The following is an 18,970-nucleotide window of genomic DNA, read 5'->3' as shown; positions in this document are numbered from 1 at the left end:
TTTTTGTGCTTTATGTATCAGTTTAAAGATAAATTTATTTTTTCAAATAAAGAGTGAGTGGCTTAGGAAAATCATGAAAATATTGATGCTTTGATGAACTTTTCTGTATTAAATATTTTATTTCTTATTTTGTAGTAATATATTTTGATTAAAAAATGACAAATAACAGTAATATCTAGGGTAAAAGAAAGATATCTGTAAGGCACCATATATAACCTATTAAATGTTTGGTGTGCATTTTTACATTTTTCTGTGCATTGGTGTATACCTTTCAAACAGAAACAGTATCATTTAGCAAATATCTTTTCATTTTTTTCCCTGTATATCAGTACACTTTATAAAGCCATTTATAAAGCAATCAACTACTCTAGTTAAAGAAAATTGCAGGGTTTGACCATGGTTAATATACAGAGAAAAGGAAAATACTGGAAAGAAATTGGGTAGTTTACAGAACAAGTGAAATGTGGAAACAATTCAGAAAAGGAACCAAGGAGACCAAGCATAAGTTGGAACCAGCCTTAGGAGTCATGCCCAAGACCTCCCCTGACCTGAGCAATGTACTGCTGCCCTTAGACTCTTGACAACTTGGTCAGGACCCTTGACTGTACTTGGAAGCAAGTTTGAGGGGATGTGCAGTGCTTGTTTCATTCTTGCACATAGTCAAAGGAATTATGTCCTGGATATTAGAGGTGAATTATCTTTTCAATTGTCTCTCAAGACATTTAAAGACCTCAGTACCTTGAGTGCTTCTCAGTTTGTGGCAGTCTGGGGGCAGCATGACCTTCCTGCACAATGGCTCTAAGTATGTGTGACCCTTCAAGAATCATGGCTAGTTTTCCAGTTTTTTCAGTGAAGTGGACCATGTAATCTGTGTTCTATTTTTAGTCATCCCTGGGCCTAACCTTGGGGAGGTTCAAGGTAAGTGAAAGTGGCTTTTAACCAGAGAATAGCTCACACTGATGAGCTAAGGAAGGTGCTACTCAGCAACTAAAAAGAAAGCACTTAACTCTGAGAGTCAGATACTTTTCTCTCAGGACCAATTTGATTCTATGCTATGAAATCCTATATTCATTATCAAGTAGTGCTGATTAAATGTTCAAATGTGCATAGTGCTGTTCTAGGAATGATACAAAGAGAATTATCCTGCCCTGAAGGAACTTAAAATCAAACTCAGAAATTTATTACCTGAGAGGTGTCATTTGGCACCCTGGATATGATAAGAAGTAAGCACTTCAATCATTTAAGACTGCTTTTGACTCCTAAGCACACTGTTTGAAGTTTGGGACTCTTGTGAATTTTTCTCTTCAATGCTATTTAACCCCATAACTTGGGGATAGCACTGAGTGTACACAGAAAACAAATTAAATGTACATTTTAATTTTATTTTATTTTCATAGAATAAAATACAAAAGAATTTTTGTTTCATTGATTTTGAACCACCATTTTCTTGAGCAAGTCACAACAAGTAATTTTACACAGCATGAGTATAAAATAATTTCTGTTGGCCTTTTCCATTGTAACCATCATAGCAATGTCTTATACAGTCTTCAACTCCCTGCTCTTTGTAAGCCATAAAGGGAATATTCCAAAGCAATTCTCTAATAAACTGTTGTGCTATGCATTATATCCATGGTGACCATGATACTCTTAATATTCTGATACAATCCTGGATTTTTTTGAAGCACTTTCTTATGCCATTGCCCCCCCCCCATTGTGATATAATCATGGAAATCCTAATATTTTGATGCTCAAGCCTCATCATAAAAAAACTCATTTTTTGTACTTTGAAATAGTATAACTTTTTTTTAATTAAATGATATGTCTTGATTTTGGTTAAGAAATATGGATTAAACTGTATCTTTACTATTCTTAGTATTCCATCAATAGTCTCCTCTATCCCCACAGCACCACAATAAAACCCCAACCTTCAGAAAAATCAATGCAACCAAAGCACAAAAGAATAGATCTGACAGATTGTGGCTATCCAAGGAGATTTCAGGATGAGTCAGGTAAAAATAACATGATAAGATTTCAATAATTTTATTCCAAGAGTGGAGCACTCTGCTGTGTTGCTGACTGTCCTTCACGGGGAGATATTTTATTTCATTTTTGTCATTGTGAAAGCTCTTTTTATTATTCCTATACTCAGGTGTCTGTGTCTCTGTTCAGTCTTGTATAAGCACTGACAAATAACCTGAGGATTGAGATCAGAAGCACTTAGCATTATATTTGGCTCTTATATCACCCTAGGAAAGGTGCCCCTGCCCTTATATCTTACCAGAGCAGAGTTGTGGTAATGATCTTTGAGACGGGCAAATCTGTCCTGAAGAGAAAGACCTGTGCTACCTTTACAAAGTGAAGTTACAGAAACCATCTGGCATCTATGGCAGGACATCTATTTTGTAGCATCTGAGAAGACCGGCTGTAATTTAGGTTTTAGGTAGGGCTTCCATATTCTTGGGCACAATTTCAAACTAAGAATTAGTTTGAAATAAACTAATTCTCAGACCCTGTTCTTACCAGCTTTGGTAAACTCAATATAAACCTCAATATAAGGACTGCATTGGTCAGCTTTGTGTTCCTGTGTTCGAAATGCCAGACAAGAACAGCTTAGAGAAGAAAAAGTTTCTTCTTGTTCACAATTTCAGAAGTTCAATCTAGGGTAGGCTGACTCCAATGTCCTGGGCCCACAATGGGGCAGAACAACATGGCAGAAAGGCTGGTAAAGTAGTTCCGCTTCATTCACAGAAACCAGGAAGCAAAGAGAGAAAAAGGAAGGGGTTACAGGGCCCTCCAGGGTATGTCCCCAGTGACCTGCCATCTCAGCCATCCCCCACTTGCCTACATTTACCACCAGCCAATCCATTCAAACTAGGATGGTTTGATTAGGTCATTGTACCTCTGAACATTCCTGTATTAACACAGGAGCTTTGCAGGACACCTCATATCCAAACACAATAGAAATAAATATCACTATTAGACCATTAAGGGATTATAAAGTATATGTGTGCTGAGATCATATGGTGAAATCACTCCGTGGGTACCAGTTAGCTAAGTGCAGTGGCAGAAATGGTTCAGTATCAGCTGCTTGTCTTATAAATGGTATCTGTTTTCTAAGTCTTGACACTTCCACCCAAGTAGTCCAATGCTTTATGAATGGAACAACAATTTAATACTGTGAAATCCTCAGCACCACTCTCTGATCTATACAACACCAAAATCATTTATCATCTTTAAGAGAAAAATAAATATTTTTATTCACTCTTAGGGTTTAAAAAGTGAATCACAAGAAATTTAGTGTTTGAGTGAACAGGTGTAAAGAAGACATAAATTATAGGCAGAAAAGCTTAGGGTTTATAAATAGAAGTCATAAATAAATTTAATAATCTAAAATCATAAACAATTTCAAAGTGAAATACAAACTCCTACTAGTGAATATTACGCTAATTTATATTACAATTGTCCATTCTATTACACTTCACTTTATTTCCTGAGAATGTTTTTATACTTAATCATCAGTTGTTAAGGAGATTAACTTGCTCCCTCAGTTTTTATTAAATTCTCTTTGGACAGAATTTTAAGTGCACCTAGAATAAAAGTTATTTCTCAACACTCTGAAATCTTTATTACCTGGCTAATTTATTTAAGCAAGGTAAGCTGTGTAAGGTCAGGCAGTGGTGACCAAAAGGAGGCAGATTTAAAAGGCTGCTGAATGAGGCTTTATTGAGATTTTGCTCCTGGGCAGAACTCTCAGACCAACAAAGCTGGTAAGAACAGGGTCTGAGAATAAGTGGGAAGGGGGTGGGTGCCTCGACCAGACTGAAATTTTGGGGGGGGGCTTAGGGCAGGAAGGGAGGGCTTGGGACTGGAAAAGGGGTTTTTAGAGTCCCTTGTCCTACTAGGGTTGGTCAAGGGTAGCTGGCTAAGATCCAGGATTGGCCAGGAGACCCCAGTGATTGACAGGCAGCTCTGTCAGCACCTGATTGGTGGTTCTTTTGCGCCTGTGGGTTGCTTGGTGCTTTGTTCCTCAGCCACCTCCATCTAACAAGCTGCTTTACTATTAAAATCTACTTCAGATTTAAAGTTTTCCAAAAATATTGCTCTAGTTTGACTTCTAGGACTATTTTAATCTATGATCTTATCCTAAAATTCAAAATGACAGTCATGTGTCTGTCATTTGTAAGAAGTAGTGAAGGTGGATGAGGATATATAATTCTGTATTCCAAACTGCTTAAGCAATCACAAATCTATTAATTCATTTATCAGTTTTGAGCACTTAATATGTGTCCATGATTTCCATGATTAGAAGAATGGAACAATGGAAAAACAGCTATTATGAGAATAACCTCCCATAAAAATATTTTGGAAATATTTAAAATAATTTAAAAGTATTTGAAGTTACTGGAGAGTGACTAATATTGATTAGATAATGGAGGGAAACAATTTTTTAAAAATAACAGTTTTGAGTAGTGTTTGCATTTATGTGTTTTTTTGTTTTGTTTTGTTCCTGAGAACACTACTTTGCTTTTTTACCTAGAATGAGACCACAGAAGTTTAAGTAGACAGCCACAGTTTACTTCCTTGAAAAATCAAAGAGCAATTTTTGAGGCCTAACCTTGAAATTGAGGAGCAACAAGGGTGAGCCAAGTCTTCATTTACATATGAATTCCATCCATATTTTTGGCTGATCTCTAAACTTTGCTTATGGGCAGAAATTCTGGGAGCTCCAGAGGAGGCTGAAACAATTGAGTAGAGATTTCTGCTGCAGTGTAGAACAGGGGAGGCAAGTCTTGTCTGTCTACTTAACTATTTTCTAGAACAAAAATCAACATGTCAAAAAGATAACAGGACACAAAATCACTAAAATCTATTATTTGAATGTCCAATACACAACCAAAATTAATAACATTTGAAAGGAACAAGAACATGAGAGCTACAGTTAAGAGAAAAAAAAAAAAACAACAACTATATAAACAGGCCTCAAGATGACCAAGATATTGAAATTGGCAGCTAAAAATATTATACCATCTACTAGAAATTTCTTAAAGGACTTGAAGGAAAAAAAAATTATCAGATAAGTTATCTTAGTAAAAGCATAGAAACTGTAATTAAATAGAAATTCTGGAACTGAAAAGTACAGTATTTGAGAGAATACCTATTGGCTTAATGTATCTGTGATTGCAGAAGAAAGGTTCAGTAAATTTGAAGGTAGATCAAAAATTATATTTGATTTGAAAGAGAGAGAGAAAAAAACGAACCATCTTAGTGATCTTTAGAACAATATTAAGTTGTCCTTTGTAATCTGTGTCCCAGAAGGAACAAAGAATATTTAGAGAAAAAAAAAAAGGAAAAATAGTTCAAAAAACAAATATATGGATCCAGAAAGCTCAGAAAACTCCAAGCAAGATTAGAAAAACAAATGAATGAATAATGAGACATCATAGTCAAATTGCTCAAAACCAAGGATAATTAATGTTTCTATATGTCAGTACCACACATAACCCAATTATGTAAATGTCCTCAGTTCTGGTGGTCCTTCTTACAGTGAAAGAAAACTGTATCAGCATTAGACCTGAGGAATTCCTGAAACCAATTTATTTATTGACTTCCTTCATAGGGTCCCATAAAATAAGCACATCATATGCTCTAATAGCAAGAGATCTGTTGCACAGGTTGCTATGTTAACATTTACATTTTAATTTATACCAGATAATTTCAAGCAGGTTCTTAATGCTGCTCAGAAATTATTGCCGCAGTCTGGCTGGGCACAAAATCACGAGCCACCACACACCTTGTAGATTCAAACAGCAACTCTTTATTCTCGAACTCACCAGCACTTTACACACACGTTCTGGGCAAAATCCACCCACTCCACCGGGCTCTGAATCCCAAATACTCTCTGAATCCCGCGAGAACTCAACGGAAACTCAAGGAGCCAGCCATCCTGAGGCAGCAGGATACGCCCTATTCCCAGCAGGGTACACCTTAAACCTGGAACCTCCCTAAACCCGGAACTCCCTAAATCCCAATCCGCCCTAAACCCTGATCTAGCCTAAACCCGGATCCGCCCTGGTCCTTGAGCAAGGTCACCTTTCATGCAAAGTCACCGCAAAACCTGGGTCCACCATGGAGAGTCCTTCCTCTAAGCAACATGGAGTAGGCTGAAAAAGAAATTGAGATGCGTCATTCCTACTTGGCAATGGCTTTCAGCAAATTATAAAAATTTTCTTGGTAATTCGTCTTTATAGTTAATTAAATGATTGTTTTATACCCTCCCTTCACTCATCAAATCTCCAGTAGCCCCTCCACACCCTAACATTCATGACTTGGCTTCCTGTTCCACTGCTAATACTAAAAGCCACCAGGGAGATGGTCAAGCTCTTTCCATTACACATGTCCACTCCTAGCACTCTGCTCTCCCAACTATTCCCAAAATGCTCAGGCTACTTTTTTATGGCCAACCCTTTCACTGGAGCACCAAAATATAGGGAAATCAATTCTCCCCAAGGTCATCCTTTTCTCTCCAGGATCATCATATTAGCATGCAAACCTGTTACTATTTCTTCCATCTAACAACAAACCCTCTCTTGATGCCACTTTCTTCCGTTGGTCCCAATTGGCCCATCTTTCTAGAAACAATCCTTGAGAGATATGTCATCTTATACTTTCCAATTCCTCTACTCCCTTTCCTCTTCCACCTAATCTATCCAAGCATTTATTTGTATAATTCTGTAAAAACAGTTATTGTCAAGCTCATCAATGACCATGCCATTGATACATCTTAAGGTTTGCAGTCTCCATATTAATGGTAGCATTTGACAGTGAAATTTGGCAGCTTGTTTTTCATCTTAAAAAAAAAAAATTTCCTCCCTCAGCTTCTGGGACTTCAGCTTTTTCCAAACCTTATTGTTTCCACGGCCACTCTTTTCCTCAATTTCCTTTGCTGGTTCCTCTAAATTTCTCAGGCCTTTTAGAGTATCTCCAATTGGGTCCTTGAATTTCTTTATTATCCATGTTTTTCCTTGTGAAAATTTTATACAGATTTATAGCTTTAAAGTCATGTACAAACTAACTACTCCCAAATTTAAATCTTCAAACTTACCCTCTCCTAATATTTCAAATTGACTTATATGACTATGTTACTTAAGTATCCACTAATAGACATCTCAAATTCAACATGTCTAAAACTGTGCTTTAAGGTTGTCCTAACCTATTTTTTCTTTTCCTTTTTTTCCAAGAAAAAAATAAACTGATCTATCCACAATTTTTCCCATCTCATTTGATAACAATTCCATCTTTCTAGTTGTTTGTGGGGAAAAAAAATGTCGTCTTCTCACACATTTAATCCATTAGCAAATTGCTGGCTCTGTTTCCAAAACACACCCAGAGTATGACCTAAAGGTAATATCATTTTTTATCTATGGTATTTTAATATGCTCCTGCTTCTACCCATCCTTGCCTTTCTCTGGTCTGTTTCCAACACCAACAGCCAGAGTGACCCTATTAAAACAACAGGTCATATCTCTTCTCTGTTCAAAGCCTTACAGTGGTTCATCATCTTACAGTAAAGTGGGACCATTGTCTGGTTGCGGGTTAGTTTGCCTCTTCAATGTCATCCACTAATGCCAGTTCCAATCATACCAGACCAGTTCCTCGATCATGCAGGGAACATACCTTGGTACCTTGGCACTATATTGTTTTAACTTCTGCCCTTTACAATATATTCACATCCATAAGACTCTTACCTTTGTATTTGTATCAAAATCTCAACTTCTTAAGTCTTCCATGACCACAAAAATTAAAGTTGCCATTCCGTCCCAGCTTCATTTCCCTTATTACTCATAACATTTATTATAACACTAAATGACTCCCATGTGATAATTATTTTATTATCTGCCCTGCTTTCCCTCAACCTCTTCCCTCCCCCTCAAAAACTAATACGAATAATTTTATGAGAGCAGAGCACTTTATCTATTTTGTTTATGACTATATCTCAGAGTCTAATTTAATGTCTGACTATGGTTGATGCTCAACAAATATTTGTTGAAAGTGGTATTATTTAACCAAATGTAATTGACTAGTAGTAACATCATGAAGGCTTACTATACATACAAATACAAATCAAAACAGAACAAAAACAATTTTCAGAAAGCAGGAAATAAAAATTAATTTCTAAATATCTATATCTAATTTAATAAAGTTGTAAAATAATATTCTCTATCATCTTTCAATCCACATGTTACATATTATATATATATACACATATATGTATATATATATGATTCAAAGTATACGTCACATTTGCATAATCAGTTTTTCAAGGCATTAACTCTTATAGAATCAAATTTTAAGATGTTCATTATTACCAAAGATGTTGGAAAACAAACTATAATTGAAAATGATAATTTTACAGTATTATAAAAAATTCTCCAAGCCTTTTTTAAAGAGCCAAAGGTTACTAGTTTAATGTAATCAATAAAATTTTATTTAACTAATGAACTGAAGATAATTTTTCTTCAATTTTTTTCTTTTATATCTTTACTTTTTTATTACTAATTTTTATTTGCCTGTTCACTGAGTCATATAAACATAATCCACTAAAGCAAATGTAAGTATTTCATAGTGGCTTTTTGTAGGAACTTATTACTCTTAATTATTTCACAAGTATCTCATGAAAGCAGCAGTTGAAGAAGAAAGTAAATTAATTAAGACAGAATCTCATTATTCCTTCACTCTCTCTTAATAATGAACAACAGTACACATGTGTTTCTTAATAACAGTGGGTGACAATTCAAGACTTGTAATAAATTGTAATTTTTTCTAATTTATTTTCCTGGGAATTTTAGGCACTGGAATTTTTTTTAGTACAAAAATATATTTAGGTTTCAATTAATATTAGTTGAGAAAGAGGTTATTCCCGTGGTTAAAAAAAATTAACAGCAATATTTACTTCCCTCAACCTATTTTTATTTTTATCTTAAAGAGTTTTATAAGTTAATAAATAAACTTTTCTAGCTAAAAATGTTATAATAATATGGGGCATCAGACATTTTGAAAAATATGGATCCCATAAAAGAGCTGAGATGCATTTGATTTTGAAAAACTCATTTTTAAAAAAACCTAATATAATTTGATACATATTTGTTACACGACTTATTTATGCATGGCATTATATTCAGTACAAAAGAGACAAAGATGTTTTTGTCTCTTCCCTCAACAGGAACATAAAAATACTCCTCTTTATTATCACAAGTTTACTTCCTGAATTATGAAATTAATCCCACTGAGAAAACTGTTACAAAACATTTACATAAGTCACAGTATTATGAATGTTCGGAACAGGTTATCTATCCTTGATTATGAACCATGGATGTCACTTTAAATTTTTTGGCCAGAAAATTAAATTTGAGCTTTGAGATATATTTAGCCTAAGGTTTAAGAAATACCTTAATCTTCCTAATAATTCAAGAATAAATATTTGGATAAATCTTTTACTCAAAATAAAATATCTGAGAAAGATAATAGTCTAAGAGTTTTCAATTATCAGGTAAATTTAGCTGAAGAGAACTTCCAAAATTTCTTTTGTTAGAAATGCAGGAAATGTAATAGACAAGATTTTATTGTCAAGTGATATGCTGAAAACTATTTGTCAAACACTGTGTATTGGTAGTAAAGTAGTTTGGTAAACTTGTTTGTTAGTAAGCTCCTTTTATTTTGCAAAAATGATTAAATATGAATTCAGAAAGAAGGAAACAGTACAGAAATTGGTTTTGTAATATTAGAGTAGAAAGTTTGAAATTGATAAGGAAATTTTATTAAGTATGGATATAACAACAGTGAAATGAGCATAAAGAACACAAAAAGGTAACCAGTCCTAAATGGCTCATCCAATTGAGAAAGTTTATATTCAGACACTTCGAGTGTAAGAACTGTGGGTTTGAATCTGTTGATTGGATTGTCATTCAATCAGTGATAACCCTCTCTGGATATCCAGTTAATGGATGGATTACTAATAAGATCCTTCAAGTTCAAAATATTATTTCTTTAGTTTTTTGGTCTTTGATGATTTCTCAACAACATTTTTAGCCTCTCTATAATTCCTCTCCACACATGCATTCTGGATTTATATACCATTAAACATGTCAACCCAAAAGCCAATGACCTAAATTAAATTCCTGACTATGCCATTAGTCAACTGTACGAAGATGAACAGATAAAATCAATCCCTTTGGGCACCACTTCTTCATCTGTAATGTAAGTATTCTGGACAGTTACTTTACAGATGGAAATACTCTGGTGATACTAATGGGAAAATTTATGAGTGATATATATGACTTTTGAAATGGATAAAACCTAAACACAAATTAGAGAAAATTTTGGTTATAGGCTATTCATAAATATTTTTCCAATTAACTATAGGTAACTATAGACACTTATAATACATTAATTTCTAATTTTGTATATTTAGAGATTATATATTATATATAATTATACATTGACTAAGAAATTACATAAATTATATATTGTTACCATAAGAAAATGTATACATAGTATATATAGTTTATAATTACTATATTATAATATGTGTTTATGATAAAATATAATCAAATTTCAATATATAATTATTCTTAAAAATCAACAGCTTTGGAAAAACAATTATTTTTCAGGAAAATTTCTTATTTGTTTTTAAATTAGCTTAATTTTTTCTTTCTGAACAAAAAATTTGCCATATGAGTGTTGCCAGTATCCAGCAGTGATACTATATGAGTGGATAAAAATAGGCCACCCTTAGGATACAGAAATATACTCCATGGTTTTTCATGTGGAAATTTGCTTAATAACAATTTAATGAGGATTGACTACATGCCAGATACTGTGATGTATAATGACATAAAGATAAATAAGACAATATCCCTGTACTTGAGCCACATATCACCTGACCATACTAATCATCTATCTTATAATAAAATCTCCAAGTACTTATAAACTTAAAAAATCCATACCCTGTTATTGCTATCTCCTTGTAATTCAAATTATAGCGTCATATTAAATTCTTCCATTGTTCCTATAGTTAGCTTTGTTTCATTTAAGCCCAAATAATTTTCAGTTCATTGAAAGAAAACTAATTATTCAAGCAATGTTTTTGAATACTTATGGACTTTGCTAGGCTGTGGAAATTATATTGGCTACGCTTATAAACCACGTCTTTGAGGACTACAATCTTTATATGTGGCATTTGTTAAATTTGTTGTATAAATACTGCCACTGAAGTTGATTTCAAGTTACTAGCAATTTTGTAACCAGCTTGCACAATTCTTGAATAATTAATGATTGCTTCCCCAAAGCTGGTAATTAGCTAGCTTTAGCATACCACTGGATAAAACATAAATGTGTTCTAGTCCTCTCGCTTTCATAGGGAGAAACAGGAAAATGTCTTAGGGGATCACTACCCTAGTAATGTTCTACAGCTACCCAAGAGGAAGGAATAGTAATGGTCAGGGAAGGCTTTAAAGAACTGCATGTTGAGGTTTGAGTAGACTTTCTCAGGTGGCAAAATTTCCCTGTTTTCAGGTTGTGTGGAGACAAAGCAAGGCAATCCAGGAAAATGAAAGTGTGTAAAAATATTATTCCACATTCTGGAGTAATAGGACTCAACCAGAAAAATGGGAGGGGCTGTGAGACACGAGGAAAATTGGTAGCAAGTGGAAAGCATGAGGGAGCCTGCAATAAGGATGCTGTTTGCTATGTGCAGGAGGTAAATTGGATATGGAGACTTCCTGGATTTCTACAGTGGAGTGACAGGATTGGCTTTCTAATTTAGAAAGAACACTTTGGAGACAGTATAAAGCAGATTCTAAAGGTGACAAAGGAAGTGACAAGACCTAAGTAAGACACATGGGAGATTCCCACCATATTCTGAAAGCAAAATGAGGAAAACATGGGGAAAAATGTTAAGTTTGAGGTGCTTGTGAAGGTCTGTTATCATTGAAATTTTTTAAGAAAGAAAGAAAAGTTGTTTTAGTAATTATAGTAATTATTTTTAAGAACATAAGCATATTTTCTTCAATCTGCTCTTCCTTTTTTTTTCTGGGATATTCTTGTTGGGGAGGAAAACTTATTTTCTTCTCTTTCTTTGTGAAATTAAGATAACAAATTGTGTGAAAATTTCCTTTATTATTACGTTTCTACATAATCTTGCTTCCGTAAACTAAAATGGTATTTGATGCTAGATGTAGTAACAAATCAAATGTGGGTAGATGATATGAACAAAAGCATATCTGATTCAAGTGTATGTTTTTGACTAGTCTAACATTTACCAAGTTTGGAATTTATGGAAATTTAATAGTCTTGCCAAACATTTTTAAAGAATGTGTTAATCCTACTTTAAAAGACATGTTTTTTTCTCAAGAACAACTATTCTTCAAAACTGATTCAGAGTGCAAAAAATCTGTGCACTTTTCTTCTCATACATTTGTCTTACCATTCATATCTCTCCTATCCCTCAATTCTGAACAAACATTTATGTATTTCTAATGTGCTCACAATTTTTATTCTCTATTTGAAGCCTACATAGTGTCCCAGGGTAATGACTATGTCAGAACACATATAAGGTTTTAAATGTGGATGCCTAGGATAGTCTGTCTTGGCTTCTAGATCCTTGTGGTGGTTGCAAATAAAGGTTCTATGCAGAAATTTTAAACTTAAGGCATTTGATACTTTATTTCCTTATGGCATCCTGCGAAACTCAAATGTAGCCACTGTTTCTTATGATATTAACAAGGACATTAATGGGGAAAGACTCTGAACACCATTGATATGCGTGCCTGCTTGTAAAACTTCTTTTCTACTAAGGATAAAAGCATTTATTTTAATTACAGAAAGCAGGTAAACATAGACTTTTATTCGAGGAGCAAATTTTAAACCCATGTGAAAATTACTTCAAGGTCATGTCTATACATGTCTATATTAGAGCAGTTAAATTAATGAAGTAATAGATTGTGATTCAGTCATAATCTGGTGACCTTCAAGGCAATATGTCCCCTACGCTGCTTTTTTGGGAAAATATAAGTTAAAAAAAAAAAAAGTTTGGTACTGTTATTAGATAAAGTACCAGAAAGTTCAATTCACTCTCAAATGGACACTTTTGAACTTTTCACCTTTTATGACTGAAACCTTCAGGCCTTTGAGTTAGTCACTTTTTGGAAGAGAAAAGCCAGAAATTTAAGAATTTAAATCTTCGATTCCAAGTTTGACCCTTCTAATTACTATCTGTGTAGCTTCACAGAGACTCACTTCTTCGTTTATCCTATGAGAATAATATTGTTCAATTCATGTAGGTTTTCATAAAATGTCAGAATTACCAGTGGAAAATGTTCATTATTGAGTGAGATGCAAAGTGGTACTTTACTTAAAAAGTTTAATTGCTTCTTAATTTTATAGTGTACTGAACAAATTTAGTTCATCTCTCCAGATATATTCAAATAGCTCACTTCTCCTTTTGTCTTGACCACAAATTCTCTGCTTTTTCTCCTTGGGTATCCCTTGTTCTATTATTTTATGAAGTTACATGAGTTAATTTAAAGCTTAAAGATTCAACCTCAGGAGAGAATAATCTCTTGTGAATTTCCTATACTTTATGCTTATGGTAGAACTAGCTCCAACTCCATATGCAACATTTCAAAGACACACCATGACACTGTAGCATATGTGATCTCATGAGATACTATAATCTCCAATATTTCCAAAGCACAGCCAGGAAGAGAAAACAGAGTTAATGAATGGCAAAGCTTGTCAAAATAAGCTAAACTTTAATCTGGAATATTTATGTATAGGTGACTGTTAGAAGCAATCCTGGGGACCCATGTAGAAGCTGATAGGTATGTTTTGAAGAGTGCACAAACTAGTAAAAACTCTTTTACACCACAAATGGAAATCCCTCCTGCTATCCTAGGTTGCCAGCTTTCTCTTTTTTTCCTTTCTGAACCAGTTCACTCTGCACTCTTCTCCCCCAGGGCGCATAATCCTTTCTTGACTCATTTCTCTCACTTTTCCTCTTGGGTTGTTTTCCTGTCCTGGGTTATTTTTCCTCATGCTTCAGAGATCACTTTCCACACACCTTGGAATTTCAGGTAGTCAAAGAACAAAGGTTACTTTTGTTTCCCTAAACTCCATTCTCTATCCAAACAGTTAAGTTTTAAGATATGTTGAAGTTCAGGTTTATGAGTGTTGTGAAAGCAGTCAGGGGAGAAGGGAAAATTTGTCAGAGAGATTTCAGAAGCACACAGGGCATGAAGGCAGGGAGGGAGGAGCAGGGCCGGTGCACCCTAAACCCTGCTGGCTCCTGTTTTTCCAGTTCTAATGACTTAGTACTTCATTCAACTGCCCCACACTCTCCACATTCTTTTCTTTGTTTGTCCTAACTTTTAACCTTGTCTTTGGGCTGAGAAGACTGTGCCACACTAAACCTACTTACAAAGAAAACATATGCAAAAAAAAAGGAGCTCTATTTCTTTAGGCAATATTGTAGAAGCAAAGAAAGTCAAGTGGGCGACTCCAATTCCCTTCCACCTTTGCTTCTGTACTTCTTATCTCTCTCAGGCATAGTGTCTCCTTCTGACTCCATCTTCCATGGCCTCCCTCATTAGGATGTGCAATTTTTTGTTTTTCCTATTTGTCCCCAGCCTCACAGCATTTCATGTTTCTCTAATGAGAATCATATAAGACAAGATTCTGTACTTGGCCTACACATTCACATCTTCAACTGGTTAAACTTAGTCAGGCGGTTTTTTTCCATATTAGATAGAGATTATTTGAACACAGGGACTGAATCTTTTCATCTGTGTGTAACTTTTAGCACTGAAAACACAGCCCTGAGCATAGGAAATGCCCTATAAATTCTAATTGGATTATATCGAGTAGGACTGTCATTTTCGTTTTGGTTGTAGTTGAGGATAACAGAAAGTTCAAGTCCATCATATCATCAATCTCTCTATTTAAATTCCCATTCCTTAAAATAATTCCCATTAAGACATCAAGGAAGGTTTAGTGGTCAAAGCCCAGTCTTATGAGTCAGAAGATAAGCATGTAAATGTGGACACTCAATAGGGGTATAGAACTCCTCATCTGTGAAATGATGTAAGAACTTCTTCATAGAAATACTGTGCAGAATAAAAGGGTTTCATGTAATAATACATCCCAAGCCAAGAAGAATTTGAGGCAGCCTAATGCACTTACAACAGAGGAATAATTTAGAGGGTGAGGTCTTGTGTTAGAAACCTAACTAGATACCTGTCTCATTTAACATCTAAACACTAGATTTCCCTCTAAATTGCATTTTTTTCTTATATAACTTGAAATATTCATTGTAGAAGTCAATATACAATTTCTTGGAATATTTTCTACCAAATAGGTCTAAAAACTATTCAATCAAAAGAAATACAAAATTTATTTCCTATGAAATTTTTCTTAGGCAAAAAAGCCAACAAAATCAGATTAAATAAAAGAAAATCAGACAAATCCCCATATCATTGCCTACCCTCCTTAATTTTTACAAAACCTCAAGAATTTGACTAAAGTGATTCTACATAGGAGTAGAGAATTATTAACTCAATACCATTCAGTGAAGTCATGACATTCTGAAAGGTAATCTTGCATGCTGGATTGAGTTATGCTGGCAAACTGGCTATAGCCAGGATTTATTCCTGATAAAATTCCTTTTCCAAAACTATCAGAATACTATGTGACCATTTTTATTTTCATGACTTTGTGTTTCAATTCCTGTTAGTTACTTACCATGTGCTTTGATTGCCCAAAGAGGACTGTCTAAATTCTCTCTCTCTCTCTCTCTCTCTCTCTATATATATATATATATATATATATATATATATATATATTTAAAAAAAACAACAAAGACCTCTTTTTTTTAAAGTATAGAGTGAACATCTACCCCCAATTTTCCATTCATGAGTTCCCAGTATTTATTATTAGCTCTTTCATAGTTTTGTGTATCATGTGAGAGGTAGGTTAAATATATAGTTCTTTATTTTTCTAAATATCTCACTAAAAATTATTTAAGAAAGTTAAGATAGACTTTTGCACTTAAAGTGTACTTAATAAGATTAAGAATTCAAAGTAAGTTGATTCAGAAGGTCCTTTATGTGGAGACAGTTGGAGTTCTAATGCAGATACTGAAAAGACAGCTAAGCTAGCTGAAATCATATACTATATTTTGGCTGTTGGTAATTTATACCAAAGGTACTTTGATGTATAAGTAATCCCATTTTCTATTCACTCACTGTTGAATAGGAAAGCACATTTACTATTTCAGACCATTCAGGTAAATTATTGCTGCATTGCTTCAAAGAACAATTTATTCTTTGAGAAAATCTAGTTGAGTGTTTTTGAACTTGTGTTTTCTAAAAAATCCTCTCTGCATTTAGTTTAAAATGTGTGTATCACTCTACTTTTATAGACTAAATGATATAGTGTATTGAAGCCACCAATTCAAACCCTCATGACCCAAAACACTCTTGCAATTGCACCCAGTCACAAAGCTTTCCTCAGCTAATTGCAGAAGGAGTAGTTTCCTTTTCTCTTTCTGTGGTTGTTCCTGAATTGCTCAGGAGTATTTATTTCCAACTAAAAAATAAAGAAAAAAAGAAAGACTGCTTGTATTTTTCTTAACTATTGATTTGAGTTTCCTTTATCTAAGGATAAAAATATATTTTTTTTGTTTGAGACAATGATTCTTTAAATTATATAGGTTTAACAAACTCATCTTAAACCTAATTCATTTAACTGAATCCTTTTGGAGCTTACTGGTGAGAGTCTCTATACCTGATTGCTAAATGGAAATTTCAGGTCATTCAGTTCCTGAAAGGCAGATAGGTTGATATCAAGTCCTCATTCTTTTAGACATTTCTTTTAATTACTTTAAAAGTAAACACAGTTTGCTTTTGAGTTGCCTTTTTTTTTCAATTAATGAGATAACAGAGCAGTGTTTACAGGACATTAGCTGTTCCTCAGTGATAGCAAGGAAACAGCAGAACTTACATCTCTAATTGGTTTTCTGATACAGCCTTACAAAAACACATAAGAGTGAATTTCATGGGAGGGATAAATGGATTTAGTTACCTTCACAAGCTACCTTCAAAGAGTGGTTTAATTTTGCTCCCTTATAGCAGTTTCTCTTCCCCCAACCCATTAGAACTTCTTGATTTATATACAGTAGTTGTACCATTCTCAGTAAAGACAGGATTTTCTCTTGTCAGAAAATGTGGCTCCCTGGTGATTTTATCCTGGGAGAGTAAATGAGATTCTAAATTGTTTTGGGTTACTACTAAAGGCAGTGTCGAAGAAATAACCTTTTTGTCCTATTAGCCACACATTCCAATGAATATTCTCAATTAATGGATTAATTTGTACAATTTATAGTTCAATATGTAGACTATTAATCATAAGACATCAAAAGAAATGCTTCCTTTAAAATCACTTTTCTGTACCAGCCAAATGACTTGAAAGTTGTATGATTTGTTGTAATTAGGCATGCATATTACTTATGAGGGTCAAAATTATACTTAAAGGGCCCAAAGGCCATTGGTTTTTACAAATGATGCACAGTTTTCTCTTCATCAGTGCCTGGCATTTGCTTCGTTGGTCTCACAAAGTCAGATTCATTCACAGTGAAATCTGTGGCTATTTTCTGAACAGATTCTGTGTCAGTCTCCTTGTAAGTGGTTTGTCACCACTAAATGATTAAATAGACACACGAGAAAGGTCTTTACCCTTAGAAAACTAGGGTAAAATTCAATAGTTTTGAAATGTGATTCAGATTTTGTTTCTTATTGTTATTAATACAAATTATGGCTAGGGCGTAGTAAGATTACATGTAGGACATAGTTGAATGAAGCATAGACTCTATTCCTGATGAGTTTGTTGTCTGAAAGAGGAAATCAACAAGAAAGTAGATCATCCCAATATCATATGGTAACTAGCACAACCACTCAGTGAACATTTCTTACAGTACTGTGTGATAACTTTTAAACAAACCAGACTTTCCTATGTAGTTTTTAAATTTTATTGGGAACTCCTTAAGTTCAGACATGTTTACAGATACAATTGGGGGAAAGACAGATATAATTGGGGGGAAAAAGTTATAATGGATGATTTTAGGAGCCACAGCAAAGAACCAGGCTCCTAAAGTGGTAATGGACACTCTGAAATCAAAAGAGCATCATAGTCAATTGAAAGTCATTATCAGAAAACCACCGAGAACAAGCAGATTCCTTTTGCAGGTGGAAGGTAGAAAGTAAAGGTGAGCTTCTTGCCTCTGGGGTAAAGAAGTCACCAGAGCAACCCTGACATGTGCCTCAGCAATATACATTTTCCTTCTTAATTTCCAGAATGGCCCTCATTCAGGTAGGTAAAGCCTAAGGAAAATACAATTTTGATTTATAAATGTTTAATCAAATAGATATGCCACTCTCCATTACAAGTTATAAGGTGGGGTACTTAATACTAAATATTTTACCCTGTGTATTAGAGCAATTGAGAAAGTACACCCTACATTCAGTTCAGATGATTTAACATTTTGAAGTGCTACCATAGGAGGTGTTCTTTACACAGAACTCTATGCACTCTTGTGTTTGTAGAATCCTTGTTCTTAAAGGACAAGAATTGGAAGCAAACCAAGTATTCATTGGTGGATAAATTAGTAAATAAAATGTGGTATATGACTACAATGAATTACTCAACCTTAAAAAGGAAAGAAATTCTGTCACATCCTACCATATGAATGAAATTTGAGGGCATTATGCTAAGTGAAATAAGCCAATCATGAAGCGACAAATATTATATGATTCCATTTATGTGAAATATCTACAGTAGTCATGTCCATAAAAACAGAAAGCAGAAGGATAGTTGCAGATTTTAGTAAGGGGACAGGGGAGTTGTAGTGTGGGGACAGAACTTC

Source organism: Marmota marmota, unplaced genomic scaffold (assembly GCF_001458135.2).
Source record: "Marmota marmota marmota unplaced genomic scaffold, marMar, whole genome shotgun sequence".
Taxonomy (NCBI): Eukaryota; Metazoa; Chordata; class Mammalia; order Rodentia; family Sciuridae; genus Marmota; species Marmota marmota.
The sequence above is the reverse complement of the archived record's forward strand: the minus strand, read 5'-3'. Positions refer to the sequence as shown.